The sequence below is a fragment of the Sturnus vulgaris genome, chromosome 1 (genome assembly GCF_052056855.1).
Source record: "Sturnus vulgaris isolate bStuVul1 chromosome 1, bStuVul1.hap1, whole genome shotgun sequence".
In the NCBI taxonomy this organism is placed as follows: Eukaryota; Metazoa; Chordata; class Aves; order Passeriformes; family Sturnidae; genus Sturnus; species Sturnus vulgaris.
The window spans coordinates 30987359-31005963 of record NC_142243.1 but is presented as its reverse complement, the minus strand read 5'-3'; positions in this window follow the sequence as shown (position 1 = coordinate 31005963).

Genomic DNA, 18605 nt, shown 5'->3' with positions numbered 1-18605 from the left:
AATTACTGCACTTGGCAAGAAGAAAGGCCAGTGCCAAAGAGGGTACGTTTGTAGTTAGATAGATAAGTTTATATCCCTAATAGAAGGAAAACCATAGCTTAGACAAATACAAACTGAAGGCCATGCACAGCCCATCAACATCTACAGGTTGAACCCCCACTGACACCTCATGGCACCAGCAGGAGCTCTGACATCTATGCTCCTTTGCTGGAGGAGACGACAGCAATGAGGAGGGTGTGGTGCTTCAGCTGTACTTCAGGCCCTGTAAATCAACTAATATGGGGTTGGACAAAATCACATGTAAAAGCAAAGGGTCCAGTCCTTGAGGTCACATGGAAGTACTGATTCTTTAGCATTTTGGCTTACTGAGTACACTGAAGGATTATTTCAGCAGGATTTCTGAAACTGCAGTTTTACACAGTTCATGGGCATAAACAGTAGTTTCTGGTGTTAATGAAACTGCTTTCTCCTTCAAATTCTCCCTATAATTACAGGGTTTCTGGGTTTCTCAGCAAACCTGAGCAAATTTTAAGTAGGGCTTTGTTTAGACAATCTAAGATATTAAATCATAGTCTTGAAACCCTGCAAAGAATCAAGCACACAGCAATAAATGGTATTTGTGAAATATTTCATGAAAAGAAAGACATTAATTGAAACAAACACAGGCCTCTTGGCTAGTTTTGAAAATAGTAAAAACACAGAATGTGTTGCACATTAAGGAGATCTGGTGGTAGTTACAGGCCTCCAAACACAGCTTTCACCAAGACTTGCTGGAATATACAGAAAACCAATCTTGCACGAGGAGTCATCTACTTGTGGCTATTCCTACTCAAACATTTTTCTTATCGTATTCATTCATTAGGTGAAGTGAGACAGTGTCTATGTTTATATGAAGACTTTTAGGGGATACTTTGGAGCCATAGAAGAAATTTTTTATGCTGTTTGAAATAAACTAAGTTCCTCAACTAGGCCACACTCAGATCCCTGCTATGTGTCTATAATCTTCCTGCATCAACTTCTCCCATGGTCTTTCAATGTCTAATGTGTGTCCTGTATCTCATCTTGGTTAAATAGGCTGTCTTACTGAGCCCCAAAATTTCTCTTTAAGGGCAAATGTCATTTGTAACATAGATCATGTTTCAGATGGTCTAGGGTTGTCCCCATGTAGAATATAAAAAGAAGACTAGAAGATCTGTCACCCTGTTAAGAAAAAAAAATTGACTCTACTTTCCAGTATTGGTGATTCTGACTGCCAAATAACTGTCTTGAGCTGACCCATTAACAACAAATCTGATATAAAGCTGCCACCCAAATACCAAAAAGTATTTCCAGAGATAAAACTTGTTTTTTCATTCTCATAATGGATATTTTATCACAGAATTAACTTCCTGTCTAAGAAGCTGGAGTTCGTTTCATCAGTATTCAAAAAAAGGTGATGGACCACCTGTTCCACCTGTGGCTATAGTATCTCACACAGGGAATGTGTCTCAGAACACTTCACTTTCAGAGCAAGTGTCCCGCTTCCAGGTCCTCAATGCCAATATGTCACAACCCTAAGAGGGAGGAGCATTAGTCCAGAAATACCCAGTAAGGTAATGATACTTACCAAAATAGTGCTCATGTTATCTTCACTTCACATGTGGTAAATAGCACAGAATATTGCTGTGGTAATTTATTCAAATAATGTAATAAAGACATATCTTTGAAATTACTTACCAATATTTTATGCTATATATTTAATGAAAATTATATGATCTGGAATGCAATTATGGAATATCCCAAGGAAAATCTCTATGTCAGAATCTTAGACTTTTAGCATGTAACACATATCAATCTGCAATTAACCTGGACTTCCAGCTCTGAGGTATGGATTTCCGCAACTACATAATTCCAGATTCAAATGACTGCATGCCTCAGAGGCTCGGGCTTTGATTTTTATTTCCTTCTGTACTCCAAAATTCAACTCTTTGCAGAGGAAGTTGTTACTATGCAGCAGGTGGGCACCCAGCTATTTGCTACCTGACTCCTCACCCTCCTGAGGTCTGCCTGCAGCTGCCTCCCCCTGATATTTCACCTCATGCCTGAAAAGTGTTTGGATTACAACCCAGGTTACTGTCACTGTTCTGCAGCAAGAGTGGGAAGGGAGGAAAAAGGTGACTGTCCAGCTCACTGCTCAAAAGAACAAGGGTCACTCAGGCACACCTCGAATGAACATTTTGGGTGATGGGTATTTTCCCAGCTGTGTGCTGCAGTGCTGTATGAGAGCATGGTTATGGGATGGGTGAGAGCTTTCCTTAGAAGCTATGCCAAGATCATCAATGGATATTGGAAGCTAACACATTGAAGAAAGTACTAGAGATGCATGAACTGTCATCAAATAAAGGGCAAATAAAAATTACAGTGATGTGTGCTGCCACCAGATCAATGACAGCTTAGGATGATCAATACATGGGCTAGAAATGAGGGAGGAGTCATGGAAATTAAAGTCTGCCTAACTTCTGCCTGGGTTGTTGAGGTGGCAGTGTTATGAGGAGGGGTGGAAGGGTTGGTCACTTCAGGATGTTGTAATTACAGTGTCAGCAAACTCCCTGACTGTGATTCCTCAGATAGAAACAAAAAGAGGAGGAAAGCCTTGGCTACTTTTTCAACAGGGATATTCCTGTAGTTATTGAATTGACTGACTTCTTACAAATCCTGCCATTCCTTCCCCAGCTCTGTTTTACTGACTGCTATTTGCAGCATAACATTTCCTTAAATATAACAATTCAAGAAAATAATGTTTTATGAAATGCTGACATGTCAAATTTTCAGGAGAAATGTGAACTCAAATTGTGCTTCCGTGCCTTTTTTATTTTAACAGAGGATGTTAATGGATTTTCAGTCATGAGGCTTAAAAAGATGACATTAAATGTCACTCGATGCTGAAGAAAATAGACTGTTTAAAAAGAATTGCATAAAACCCAAAATTGTCTCTATGCTGCTTTCTATCAGGAAGTCTGTTATTTCATTTGTCTTTTGCATGTTTAAACATAATAAATAGAAAATCAGGAGGATTTTTTTCACAGACTACTGTACTGGTATCTGTGTTTTACTTAAAAATTTCTAGCAAGACACAGCTCCTGGTAAAGTATCCTTTGAGTAGTGCCCAGATCTAGAAACTTTTGCCTCCAGAGTATTGTTTGATGACATAAAATGTTGTTGAAATGTACTATAAAATATGTCTAAAGACTAAGCTAATATCACAGATAAAATTTCTGTGACGTGCATTATTAACTTCATCTCTTGAGCAGAAATTCAACCCTCATCTATTACATCAGTTTCGAGAATGTGGATGTGCTCTATGCCCACTTGTTGCACTTGTTGTTATTTCTTTTAAAATGCTTCTAAAAAATAACCAAAAATCTTATTTAAATCTCTTCTTAAAAGGAAATACCCACATGCCCGCTATAGAGACATCATTTGAATTTACTATGGATCTCAAACTACTGCACTGACACCCTCATCCTTAACAATCTTACCTAATATCTCTGCATACTTTTTGCTATTTGTCACTTTTAGAGAGCCATCTTTCAAATCCATGCATGCAACTCTTCACAACCTGACATCCTCAGGAGACTGATAATAATGTGGTGGATATTCGTGAAGCTGGTACTAACATAGGTTTACAGTCAGATGTTTTCAAACAGCACAATAAGAAATCTCCCCATCAATAAGCAGCTCCTGCTTGGAGAAGCTCCGGAGATAAAATTGCAGTTTTTACCATTGCTGGCTATGAAATAAGTAGCTCACATTCCTTAGGGAAGGTTTAAAATAAGCTCTAATTTTCATTTCTGAGCACTGAAGTTGTAACTAGAGACTAACCGACCTCAGAGATGCCTTAAATATCCTTCATAATGTTAGTGTCAAATAAACCAATATATTTTGGACAACAGATCAAGAGATGCAGGTGCATTAGGTACTATCTAAAAAAGAACTACATAGTTCTTTCTGCTCATAAGCAACACAGCATTCCCTAACGTGTCAATAAAACCATATGTCAAACCACAGAGGGTACTCCACACACACACACACACACACACACACACACACACTCACTCATGTTCTTGATAGACTTTAATGAATATATAGATTACAGTCTTTTGTAGCATAATCTTACTTGCTAAAATGGTGACAGTATTATGTAACATTTATTTCCGGTCATGAGCTCACTGTTGAAATTCCTTTTTAAAAACTTCTTGATCAGCTGCTTTACTCTTCAAATCTTTACTCCAAAATATTCAGATTTTGTATTCTAGTGAAATATTAACGAGAAATGCATTTAGAAAATCAAATTGAATAGAAATTCAAGATGACAAACAGGGGATCTAATTTTCTCATAAATCAGAGCTTTAATTTTCTGGTTTGTGCTAAGCATTAACACAGAGTTTTATGCTAAAAGTAATGCACTTCTAGTAACTGCCTTTTTATTTTTAGTTTCTTCTGACATCAATAAACTCCAGGGAGCTATTTCTAACTGTGGACAGCAATTGTCCTGTCCTGTGAGAATTTTGGATTTCAAACAAGTTTCCCATCATAAACAGAAAGCCACAAATATTCAAATGTTCAAAAAATATTATAAAGACTTAAAGTGCATTGGGATGCAATGCTCTACATTAAGAAACCCAAAACAATTTACTTTGATTTTGACTTTTCATGTGGGGACATTGGGATTTAAAGTATTAAAGCAGCTAATATTTCAAATAAAGCCCAGGAAGTTTATATTTTCAAAATGCTTAACAAGGACGGTTTGAAAAATTCAAGTGCTCCTTTCAAAATGTTTTAGAATCTGAAAACACCACTTCAGTGGGTTAATTTCCTCACTTCTGAACCTTCTAGTAACTGAATTACCAGACCAGAAAAATCTTTTTTCTTTTTTTTTTTTAACTTTTTTTTCCTTGGGTTTTGTTTTGTTGTTGTTGCTGTTGTAAGGTTTTTTTTGGGGGGAGGGGAGGTTGTTTGTTTGTTTTTGTTCGTTTCTTTAGTTTGTTTTTTTGTCATCAGGAACACCAAATAAAAATATGTGCTTGCACTGCTGATCATAATTCATGCTGAACACACACGAAGTAACAGGCCAAATTCAGTTTCTGTTTACACTGTCTTAATGCCATGAAGTTGTACTGCGGAAGCTGAGAGATGTTAGCAGTCATTCAACAATTTACCTCTGCTGAAAAATCTCTGTGAAAAAGAGTCTCAGGCTCAGAAAAATTCTGAAATTGGAGATTTCTGGAATGCATCTGAGGATGCACACGAGATGTGTGTTTTTCAGCAGGCTGATTGTGCGTGTGCATGGCTGGGTTCTGTGGTTGGGCTGCTCTGCACAAAGCTAAGCACACACTCAAAAAACCAACCTGCTTCTCCCTCCTCTTTGTCTGCTTAAACTCCAACATTGTATGAGTTGTTCCCTCCCGATCGTGAATCTGGCTTGTTTAATTTTTCTGCCTTTATTTTGGCCAGCACACTTTCTTATAAGGTGAGGCTCAAATATTTCCCCATATGGGAAGGCTATGGGACTCTTAGCTGTCCACATTCATGTCATCTCTGCCCCCATAGCCCCCTTTACCCATCCCGTGTACCCTGCAAGCAGAGAGATAGCAGGGCAGGCAGAAAGATTCCCTGAGCAAGAGTTCTTTAAACTCCCTGCTTTCCATGGGCTTGTAGAGCTTTAGAGAGCCAGTATCTTTCAGAAAGCATTATATCTAAGAAAGGGAGAAAAATACAACTATTAAAAACGCACATACACTGCTGGCACTGTTGTGACAGCCAGCAGTATCAGCGTCAGTCAATTATCTTCACAAATGCCTCTTGTGCTAATGAGCACTCACAAAAATCACCAGACTTTTCTGGCAAGGAGAAAAGATCAGTTTCATTGCTTGCAGAACTAATTCAGTGTACAAAAGTGAAGGCTCCACCATCACTGCCTCTTTTACTGCTCCTTTTGTAAAGGCTTTTGATGTGCACTGAAGAGATCGGTCTGTGTTTGGGTCTCTTCATCTCCAGTTCATTGCCTGTCATTAACATACATATCCATATGAAAAGTTTGGTAAGTCACTAACAGCTGTCCAGAATGGAGTTTCAGGAAAAAAAGGACCTATTCCTTCTCAAAATGCTGACAATACTATGTAGCCCTTTTTGGCAATGATATACCTAACTTTTTAAAGCCGCCTTTCACTCAAAAAGCAACTAGGCATAATACTACATTCAAACACATAGTGGTTTTCATTTTGAAACAGTCATTTGCTGTATTCAGAAAAGGCCTATAGTTGCCAGAAGCAAAAAGAACTCCATCATTCATTATAAAAAAAAAAAATTCTTTCTGAGCATAGCTTTTCAGTATGCCAGATAACCTCACATATCCGATTTAACACAGGGGGGAAAAAAGCCCACAGCAGATGCTCCTGAGGGTCATTTCATGCACACTGAGTTTCTGCTCAAAATTATGAGACCTCACAGATCATGGTCACCAGCAATTGTGAATTTTAGCAATGAAAGAGTACCAAACCATGGCCATAGTAGTTTACCACTAGAAGTTAAGGAAAAATATGTCAGTTTGTCTTCTGATAGAATTCACAATCAGTCTGAAAGACTAATTCCACAAATTATGGAGTATAGATAGATGATATAACTATTAACTGGCATATATCAAATTTGGTAGTGTGTGTTCCTTCCTATATGAGACCTTAGTAAGTATCTTCAAGCAAATTTAAAATGGCTTACCTATATGTTTCACAGAGCATATTCAATAAATTGTGATTTTTATTTTTTTTTCTTGAAAAATAAGAGAACTGGAGAAATTCACTAAATTTCCACTGGTATATGCCTGCCTTTAAGGAGCGATCATAATCTCAGAATGGAAGGACAACAAAAAAAGAACAACCTGGGTTTAAAAATAATGAATTAAGAGGTTTTCTCTCCCAATCACTTGGGCTGTAGCTTAGTCATGTCAGACTCAGAAAGAAAACTTTTGATTGATAAACACTTTTCTGTCCCACCCTCTCCCCCCCAAGAACCACTCTGGAGTTCATGACCCCGAACCATAATTTACAATACATCGTGCCCAAGGTTTTCTAGGTCTTAGCTTGAAAACCATAGTGGGTGCATCTGTGTCAATTATCAAGGGGTTGACATAGTTTTACAAGCATTTTTATCAGAAGCAAAGTGCCCGGCAGGCTACCGACCACTAATTCTGGAAAGATTTTATTCCTGTACTGATCCTCCCACCATGCAAAACCAGCTTGTGCTGCATAAAACCCAAGACTTTAATCCCACTTGTTGCTTCCTTTTTTTTTCCTCCCCCTTTTCAGAAGCATCTCTCTCTCCCACATCAGTCAATAAAATCTTTAACTCTGCCTATTTTGATCTGAAAATTAAATCTTATTTATTATGCATCCTGTTTGTTGTCTTTGAAGAACTTGAGCATTCATTTAAAGAGGGCCAGAATGACTTCTTAAACACATTTCTCTCTTTGCTGCAATTAAACAAAGTGGAGCTGTGATTAGTCCACCACAGGGGGGAAAGAAAAAGACACCCTTGAATCAAAATGGGGGGACCTGACTGTGCATTATTGTCTCACAATGCAGGAGTTTATTGCTGAAACCTGCTTATCGCCTTGCACTGCAAACCATGGGAACTTCAGTCAGGTGGAAAGTTATTCTCTTCTCTGGCTGAAGCAGCTTTAAGTATCATAAGAACAGCTAAAGCCACTAAAGCTCTTCCTAGTAACTGAGACATTTAGGATAATCTTTATGAGAGTTTTGCATGAGCTTCTGCTTTTTGTTGCAGTTAGAAGTAGAGTTAATGATGAGCTTTCACTGGCTTTTTCTTTCTCTTTTTTTTTTTTTATCTAAGCCAAAAGCGCCTGTTTAAGTTAAGTACCACCTCCCTCCAGCCCTTGGGAAACCACTCAAGAGGGATTTGCTTGGCTCTGTGTGCATGACACATAATGAAAACAATTTTACGCTGTGGAGGGAAGTATCGGGCAATTACTGATGTAACAGCCACCTGCAGAAGCGAGGCCCTCGACGGAGCACTGGGCTGTTCATGAATATTTTATGGTGTGATGTTATTTTGAATGGCTGGGGCAGGTGAAGGGGGCTGAGGATGTAATAAGTAACTCTGCTGGAGACTGTGTCGCAGCTCTGTTTCTCTGCAGTGGTCCATAGTGTAACACCAAGAAGAATCCTGACCCTGCATAAGACTATGCAAGGGCAGCTGAGGCTGAGGAAAGATGATGTGACAAGTCATGGTGGGCACCCTTTAAAATCTGTTGTCTAGCGATTTTACACATGATGTCCGGCTTAAAAAGCCCCTGCATCAATCTTGTCCAATTTAATTTGATAAACTAAGTGTGGATAAGGATTAAATGAGAATTTTGTAATGGAGAAAACTTGTTCTTACTCTTTAATCCATGAAAGATCTTATGAGGTAAACTACATAAAAATTTAAGCTGTTGCTGAGGAAAACAGTGTTACTTCTTTGTTTTGAACTTGTTTTAAAATCTAGTGTTCTCCTAAGAAATGGATTCCAAATATATATATTTTTACTGCCAGCACATATACAGATTTTACTCAAAATGGATCACTTCAAAGAATCCGTTTCAGAAAGTTGCTGTAAAATTTGACTCATTTGATGTAATTTATTCCCAGTAGCGAACCTTAGATTTATGTTTTAACAGAAGCGTGGTATTGTCACACATTTGTATTCTTCCCTACACAGAATTTTTTCATTCCTGTAAGAGGCAGGGAAGAGTTAAACCGGACATCATCCTATGCAACATGAAGGGATATGTTCAAAAGCCTTAAGAATTTGTGATGATGTTGGCATACTTAAGATCTTTAAACCAAACCAAACGAATGAAACTAATAGGACTAAAATATTAAAGGTTTATTTCTACACTTCCCTGCAGAAAGTAAAAAAGAATAATAAACAGAGCAATTGTCTCATATTACACTGATATCAGCAGAATGTGTAATAGTCTTTAAAATTATTTTTCACCTCGCTTATTATATGCATTCATAGATTATGGTATTTGAAAAGAAAAGCTGAAGAAGGTTTCTCTGTAGGCTGCAGAGTGAATAGCTGAGGGATTCTTTTTTTAAGAATAAGACGTGTTTAGAAAAAGGACACAAAAGATTTACAGAAACCTTGGACAGAAATTGGAAATGAAAGCTGAAATCCGGAAGAGTGGCTGAGAAGGAAAATGTAGCTTACCATACACTGAAAATAATGTGTGACAACACAGGAATTCCCAGAGTGACAATTGGAAGATTACAACGATACTCTTTAATTTTTGTAAGAGGTAGTTTTGCAGATACGCTCATAACATTTCATAACATTAATTTATAGCTTCCACCAGTAGGAAATAATACAATGTTATGTTAATTTTCTATTCTAATGTCACCTTCCTAACAGAATACTGAAGTTGTGCTGCTTGAGACAGTCGAGATGGTTGCCAATTGATGTTTGTATCACAGAGACTGCAAAAGTAGCCTGACTAGGATGATGGTACGCTGCACAATTCGAGCCACGATTTGCTCTAAGATTTCCTGGCTAATTATCTGAGGCTGATCTAATCAATCAACATCAGCATTAAATATCCAGTGAATAATAAACCAAACAGAATAAAGCATGCTGGAGTGTTTTTCCTAGATTCTCGCAGTGAAATGCTGAGATATTCTTCTTCCAATACAAAATAAATATTCACTGAGTGAAAGAACATTAGGTATCTCTACCAGTAGCCCCTTCTCTTGCTCTGTACCTCTATATGGAAATTTAAGATAAACACAATAAGAAAAATAAAAAAATATTGTTACAGAATCAATTACATTTAAGACTGAAAAAGTGTCCAATAAAGACTGTGCTGATTCAGCTCCAGAATAAATGTTAAAGGTGATGTGTTTTAGCAATTTTATGTAGACTGAATTATAAAACAGCAAACACGCAGTAAATTTTGGATACTTATAATTAGATTTTCAACATAAGAGAAGTTAAGCTCTGTATGTAAACGGCATTATTCAAAAGCTTGTCTTGAAAAAGAAAATTGCTGTTTGACAATTCTATAGAATATTCAAGAAAGGTAATTATACTGCAGTGGCTGTTAAAGACGCAGGTGTTGAATATAGTCACTGCTTCAGCTTTTACAGGAAACTATAGAACATGAAGAGAAAGGAGACAATAACATTAGCAGGGTGAAATATTCACCTCTGCAAGAGGAGTTTATATTATCTTACTTTATAGATACGCAGAAATTAAGAACGAGCCTCCTTTACACCCCCTTAGGTTTTTAGATTATTTGAACCCTTTCCACTTCCACCCCTTCCACTGCCAAAAGAGGAAAAGCACAACATAGAGAAGGCCTTGGTGTAAAATTCACCCAGGCAAAGACACAAGTGAAATGAAAATGGCAAGAAACCAGAGTGCCTGTTTTTTTAATGAAAGGCCACATAATTAATCTGGAAAACAAAAGTGATTGACTCTCACCAGTGTGAAAGAAATGTACTGACTGACCCCCAGCGACTACACAAGTGCTCTGTGTCACTGTTGATCCACAGCTAACTGCTTTCTGAATTGCCTGTCCTTTAATACAATGCACCACTCAGAGGAGCAGGCTGAAAATAAGTTCATTATAAGAGTTACACTTTTAATTAAGATGATAGAACAATCAACAAGTGCACATGAAACCAGAAGAGATGACATTTGAAAATATCAAACCTTGTTAAGGGGTGCATTGTTATTATCAGTCCTTGTATTCAAATAGAAAAGGGAAAAATTAGTCTTCTGGATAAAGGATGCCTTTCATCCAGCTCTTAGAGCCAGGTTCACATGTAGACTTACATGTGGTGACTCTTGACTATTCTTCACTTCAAAATGCTCCGTGCCAGAGCAGAAAACACAAGACATATTTCAGAGCCTCAGTTTCTTAAGAGGGCACCTATGAGATGCCACAACACTGCACAGACCACAACCTCAGGCAACTAGCAAAAAAATCTACTTTTCCTACAGATCGAGGGGCTAGGCTGCGCTTGTTGAGAGGCAATGTTGCACAGTGGAGCAAGGGACCAGTCCCCTGCCCTCCTGACATCCAGGTAATCGCCGTGGAAAAGACAACGTGGTTGACACAAGCAAATGCCATGCTTTGTAGTGGTTAGAGCACATTCATGGGAAGCAAGTCCTAGATCCCAGCCAGCTCAAATTCATTTCCTGCAGCAATGAAACTGCCCAAGCAGCCAACTGATAGTCAAAATACTTTCTGAACTCTTTGAGGAGACAAGGATAAGACAGTCAATATTGAGGGGTGAAAAAAGGAAAGAGAAATGCAAAACAGGAGAGAAGAACCATTACTGCTTGGACTGGAAAAGGAAGCAAAATAATTGGGTTACAAACAGGCTTAGAGAAGAGATGAGCACCGAGGTAATTTAAGGTATACAGATCTCCTTCTACAGATTCTGTGAGAGTCCTAGGGTTTCTGGAAATCTTTTTCATATAGGTGCCTAAATTGTCCTTATATTGCAGCTGCTTTAAGTGCTTGAGGCACAGGATTTCTCAGTTTTCTTGGAAGCTAGAGCTCTACCAAAAATTTAATGAATTTACAAGGACGCATTCACCTTGCAAATCAAACTATGAATTTGTTAGAGATGTTTTCAACTGATAAGAATAGCTTCAGACACCTTCAGTTGAAGAGCCCATGGGAGGATGAAACGTTTTCATTACATACATTGCTGCAATAAGTTTCTATATGGTCATGCTTCTAGGCAGTACAATCACCAGTGTCATCATGGTAATGGAATGATGCCCAGCAGCTATCCCTGAGGTGAGTTTGCTGAAAGCACCAGCTTCTCTGAATAGTACTTCAGAAAAGACACCTTGGGAAAAACGGAGAACATAAATTAATGGTAAAGACAGCGAATTTCATTATTATCCCATGCAAGGGTTAAATGGGATCACATCTGCCATGAGAATAGCTCTCTTTCTTGCTAGGAATGTAACTGAGCAGGCTAAAAGGTGCCTGAGGTGACTTCTAATACCTTTCAGAGCTAGAAATACACACCTAGCACACCAGCTCAAAAATAGGCAAATGGTCCACAGGACAAGGCTGTAAGCATGCTAAAGAGAAGCTTTATTCTTCTTAGACTTTTGTAATTTCCCAATAACAAAATAAATCAAAATACATAAATGAGGTGGATTCTAGGTCTCTCTGTTCTATCAAGACTTTTTCAATCAAAAGAAGCAGGCTTAACTTAATGGCCACCATTACCAGATTTCTTCACAGTGCTCTATTATGCATGAGCCAATGCTACAGAAGGCAAAGGTGAAGTAATGCTCTAGATATGTGCGAGATTTATTATACACCTTGACCTGATTAAAAGATTCTGATCACATAAAAGTATTGTAGGTCTAGGTTTTATATTATTTTTTGCCAGCATGGGGCAGGATTATGTTATAGAGGTAGGACTAGCCTGTAGGAATAGGACTGTGGGAGCCAGACTGATAAATGCAGCAACCAGAGAAGTCTGTTTGCTCACATATTGAGCACCAATGTAAAACTGCAGTTGCTGTGAAGTCGCTTGGGTACCTCAGTTATGATGAAAGACTTCATTTCTCCAAAGTGTGGAGGGGTCCTGCAATGGCTTTACAAGTCACAAAAGGCACACTCCTTTTGCCAAAAATACTTATTTGTACTACCATGTGCATTTGAAATCAACTGGAAATTAAGCATCTTAGTTGCACTGATATCACATACAGCCTAAATAAGTCAGGAGGAAGGTAGGAAATGGAGAATCTAAAGATTTCTTTAAAGGCAAATGTAGGGCGGTTTCTTGGAACCAGAGAACAATTATTCTGCATAGAACAGAGGTTTTTCTAGTCATAAAAGCAAAAAAGTAAAATATGTGAAAAAAATATAAATTTTGTGTAGACTGTGGAAGAATTAAAAATATATTTTCTAATGGAGTACAGAATGCCAAAAAAGGCTAGATGTAATTAGCAATGATGATGTGTAGGAACATGACTTCTGTGAGGTGGGAGCTAGACAAGTAATGAAAACCCCACAGGACATAAGGGTCACTGATTATATTTCAGGTATGCCATTTCTTCCCTGCTTATTTTTATTACTGCGTCATAGAAAAGGCTTTTTCAAAAGATATTTAGTTTAAGCTCACTTAAAGCATGCATTTCTGATTTTCTTGCCTTTTAATATATTTAAACATTTTACTACCTAAAATCTTTTCCTGTACCTGCAAAGGCAGACATCTTGAACAGTCAGATGAGAAATGGCATGGTGCTAGCTCCACAGAGGTCCTGCTTCTGGAGTATGAATGGGCCCTTGCTGTGGTAGGGGTGAAACAGGACCTGATACTCCCAGCAATGGCTCTGCAGTGTGTCACACATTGTGTGGTCTCTTGGACAGGCAGCTCTAACTGAGAAAGAAGGCGGGTTGCAGGATTGCTCCTGTGGTTACTGTCCTGCTTTACAAAGATGGAGAATTCTGGGTTTGTGCATGAGTGGAAAGAAGGATAAGAGCTAATTTCCAGACACCATTTCAGGCCACTAGTCTTAGAAAAAAAGAGCTCCTGTCAGCAAGGAAGAGCAGAATGCATGGGTCAAAGAAGACATTGGCAGGGTTTCAATATGTTTTTATAGTGCCTAGATTTTCTAGACAAATCTTTCAGGACTCCAACAGCAACATCAAGACAAATTACAGAAGCGATAAAATGAGGACAGGGCAATGAAATCTCTCAGTAACACATTTTTATCCCTGTTTGGATATTTCATAGATGGACTTGCAATCATTAAATTACATAAGAATCCTCTCTGGGCTTGGTTGATTAATAAGGGTCTCCTGATGGTTTCTAGGTGAAGTAGTGTTGGGTGCCTAAGTGATGGCAAGAGAGTAGATGAGTATCAGAAAGTGATTGTGAAGATGTATTTGAAGGAGAGCAGTGCAGCTGCTCTCTCTTTTTCATGTATTTCATAAAACAGAGAAAGAGTCAGATGTTTTGGAAAGCACATGTCAGACAAGCATTCTGGCAGCAACCAATAATGCACAGAAAAGGGTCCAGGCAACAAGGAAACAGCCTGAGTAAAAATAATCTCCCATGTCCCTTTCCTCCATAACATAATACACCCTTCAAGAAGTGTGCTTGACAGAGGAATTTATTCCCCCACCCAGTTGTTTTTATTTTCATAGAATCAGAGGCTGGTTTGGTTTGGAAGGGACTTTAAAGACCCTCCAGCTCCAACCCCCCTGCCACAGGCAGGTATATGTTTCACTAGACCAGGTTACTCAGAGCCCCATCCAACCTGGTCTTGAACATCTCCAAGGATGAGGCATCCACGACTTCTCTGGGCAACCTGTGTGCTTCAACACACCCTGTGTAAGAAATTTTTAATCTAAACTGACTCTCTGTCAGCTTTAGGCCATTCCCTCTTGCCCTACTGCAGCATGCTGCCCTTGTGAAAACTTCCTCTCCAGACTTTTTGTAAGACTCTTTACATTCTGGAACTTACATACTTTCTTTCAGCGTTGTCTTTTTCTTAGTGATTTTCTATTTTTATTAAGGACTGACAGAAAAAGTACTTGAAGCAACAGCTGTGCTTTCAAATGTTGGGATTCCCAGAAGAGATGGAAAAATTCCAGTGGTTGCTATCTCAGCAAATGTGAAGTGAATATTTAACACCTGTATTATGAAGCATGACTACAATTCATTTTGACAACGTTATAGAAAAAGGTGCTATCTCAAAAGGGTACCATATGAAGGAACAAGTGATTGAAACATGTAAAATATTAATACTGCTGATTTACAAAGAAGCATTTTTTCTCTTTTGGTACCTTGATTTGAATGATAAATTGCAGGTGAAATTTGCTGTAGACTAGGGACTCAACTGTTTGCCAAGGAGAGTCTAAAATGAAAGCAAGTTGTTTAAGATAAACCTGCAAAGGTGGCAAGGATGTTATGATGCCTTCACTAAGCCACTAAACCAAGTCCCTCACAATAGCAGCCACTGTTGTAGCAAGCATTGCTTTTGAATTCACAAATTCAAGTCATCTGCTGCTGTTGCAAATATTCTAGTAGAAAAGGAGATTCATGATACAGTATAAACACATACATTGATTTAATGCTGCTATTCATATCCAAAAGGATATAGGTTCTAGCCACACCATAGATATATAACCACACAGCAGTTCTGAGGTTTCTTGGGGTGGGAAGCACATGCAGCACACATACTGTAAAACATGTTCTCATTAATATTCCTCAGTATGCACAATCATAAAGAACATCAATCTGGTTACATTCTCAGATCAATCCTGCCCCCCACTGAAGTCAAAGGAAACTAACCTGTTGGTTTCAATAGCACCCAGCCTTTTATAAATTGGCAGACATTTATATGTAAAAGGCATGAATTCATTGTAAGAAGCAATGAATTACTACTCAGAAAGAGCAGTGAGTCCTTACACCTATATGCTGAGTGTTATGAAATGTTTGGATTGGTACACAAATTTTCGCTAGTGTTCAGAGAACAGCTGGGGATAAATTTCACAGCTTTGAAAATTTATTCTCAGATGTTTAATAACCAAAGTATAAAATTAGATTGAGAAATGTTAGATTTTTCAGTACACTAACAAGGCAGACTATTAATACTACCTTAAAATACACAAACCCTTTCTATGCAGATTTTTAACAGCGACAATAAATCTCATAGACCAATATGACAGACCCAGTTGAATGAACCGTGTCAAAGTTCAGATTTTCCTAAACTCACCTTACTATTTTAATGTTCATTCCCAATTCTCTTATTTCTCTTTAAGCTTTTGCCAATGTTTAAAATGGTTTGCTTATCCATTTCTTGTAGCTCTCCTTTTGGATGTCTGTTCCCCCATCCCAGAGCAACTTGTATGCCATCTTCCTTTTCAGATACCGATCCCAAATCTATTTGATAGAAATCTAAACATGGTTAAACAAAACCTCAAGAAATGTGTTACGTTCTATCAATAACTAATATCTCATTTTAAAGTTGTACAATACCACTCTATTTTCAAAATCAAGTGCGATCCCTATCTAAATAATTGTGCTCAAAACACCAGGGCATGACTGCACTGACAAAAATCCTAAACCTTTAAGCAACCACAGACATGGCTGTATGTTAAGCACATTAGGTCTCTTAAATTATTATCCGTTTATAAACAGATCCATACCAATGCACTCTGTGCATCTAACCTGCATTTGTAGTGCTTAAATTAGCTTGATCCAACTTCATTTTCTGTTTTCATGGAGTCAATGGAAGTCTGACTGAAGAAAAAGTTAAGGGTCTCATAAACAAATGCTTGGTGTAGCTGTAAAAACATCTCTTCTTTTGTATTTAAGGATGTAGTTAACCCTGTCAAGAATTTTTATCGAAAAACAGCTAGCCATCATTTTTATTTTATTTTTAATAAACGTCTTACTATTCCCAGAAGTAATCTAGATTGGTTAAGTGTCTTGACTGAAAGCCTACGTTACTATCACCCTACTTGCCACATTCAGCATTCCAGTATCAGCTTTTGGATCAGTTACTGTTTATTTATCTAAGTCATATGATGGAAGAATAGAACAGGAATTATTACCTTCATCCACCAAAATCAGTGGGAATGCTAATTCAAATAATAAAGCCAGAACAATTTTAATTTAGATAAGGTGACTTTTGTTTTTTCTTGTAGCATAAGTGTGGTTATTTGTGGTAGGTTTTTTTCTCCATAAAAAATTTATAGATTTTTTTCTGTTTCAAATCTTTTTAGATCTAAAGTTAGAACAGATCCTCCCTAGCAAAATAAGGCCGCAAAAATTCATGCTAAGTCCTTCAACTACATACAGGCATGGTTTTTGAAACTTGGTTAAAGGATGTCAAATCCTACACTCTGAACCTGCTGTGGGTAAATAAATTTGCACAGGTTTGATTGTCTGACTGTTGGAAGTATACACATAGCAGAAGCTCTGGAGAGCAGGCAATCTGAAATATACATGTACTGTCATTTGGTACGTGCATTATATACATAGCTTTATATATTTACTACATGTATTTATATTATATATTACTGTTAAATCCATTCCATCCACTCAACTATAGGTGCATTTTTCAAGGACAGTATAAAAATGTCTACTATGATACAGTTTATAAACTTATTGCTGCATTTCTGTCCCATTCAAAATGTGTTTGAAAAATACACTTGCTCAATAATGTTTAGTTTGAGCAATTCCATTTTGATGGAGATTTTCCAACTTGACTCCCAAATTCAGCTGATCTAGATATGTGGTTAGGCAGCATAAACACTATGAAATCCTTCCTATCACAAATGCTTATTGCCTTTGCAAATAGCTGGCTGTCAGAGGGTTTACAGATTTGTAATTCAGACAACAATCAGATCAGTGTTTATCTAACCCGGAGGCAATTCTGTATCTGGGCTACTCTCTGCATTTAGTTCATCATAATTTTTCTCCTAATGTGGAATGTGATTGTCTGAAGGAAGTTTACAGCATTTTCTGTTTAAAAATCCAGATTACCTTGATGGGTGGTGGCTTGGAAGATGCAGCAGAATACCACATATCCTGTCTCTGCCCTGAAGGGTTTTTGGCCATGACCTCACCTTTGCCTGTTTTCTAAGATATAGCAAAGTCAGTATCTCTAGTAACATCACAGAATCAAAACTTCCCAGGAACCTGGAGATCAGGCCATGCATGTCAACTGCAAATCAGGCATCTGGTTGTCTCCTAATACACAAGGATGATACAATCCACAATTTAACCTAAATACTACAAAAGACATTTTGATAGTTTGTGCCAGGGAAGTGATTTTCATGCTTTGGATGTTATTGGCCATAGCCTTGCGGTAAGAGCAGTAGATTTGGACAAAAGCTCAGCCTCTTCTGAGGTGTTGCTACCCCTGGTGGGTTATTCTCAAAGCAAAATTTTTTTTTACATATAACCAGGAGAATACCTAGGAGTTGACTTATGCCCTTTTCAAGGATAAACGTAGAAGAACATAGCATTTTAGAGTTTAACTGAATACTCTCAGCTCTAGATACAGTGGATGCAATATTTAAAAGATTTTCTGAGCTTCTCTGAAATTCAAAATTCAGTGAATACAGGGGAAAAGCCCTGAAGGATGATTTTCAGATAAAATGTTACAATCTGCCTAATGAGATCACTGCAACCACTCCTTTAGCTCAGGTGAAGCCTGCTCAACTAGGAAACAGGTACAAAGTCTAGTCTCACCAAGGGCCTCTCCATGAAAATTAATTAATTGGCATGTACTGTACTTTTTAAAGGACTAGGAATAAGATGCTTCATGAATATGCATTAAATGGCTGTTGAAGTCAAGAGGTCTTTTTCAACTACCTCTGTTTTCCCAATCAACATACTCTAGAGGTATATAATGAAGTTGTAAGTAAATAGCATTTTAGTTATTAGGAATAGCTGGGGGGTGGAATACGGAAAACATGATTTTTCTTGCCAAAAAGTATTTACATGGATTTTTTTTAACTTGATCACTGATAGTCACTGTTTGTGACAGTTGTTTGGGCCCTGATATTAACATTC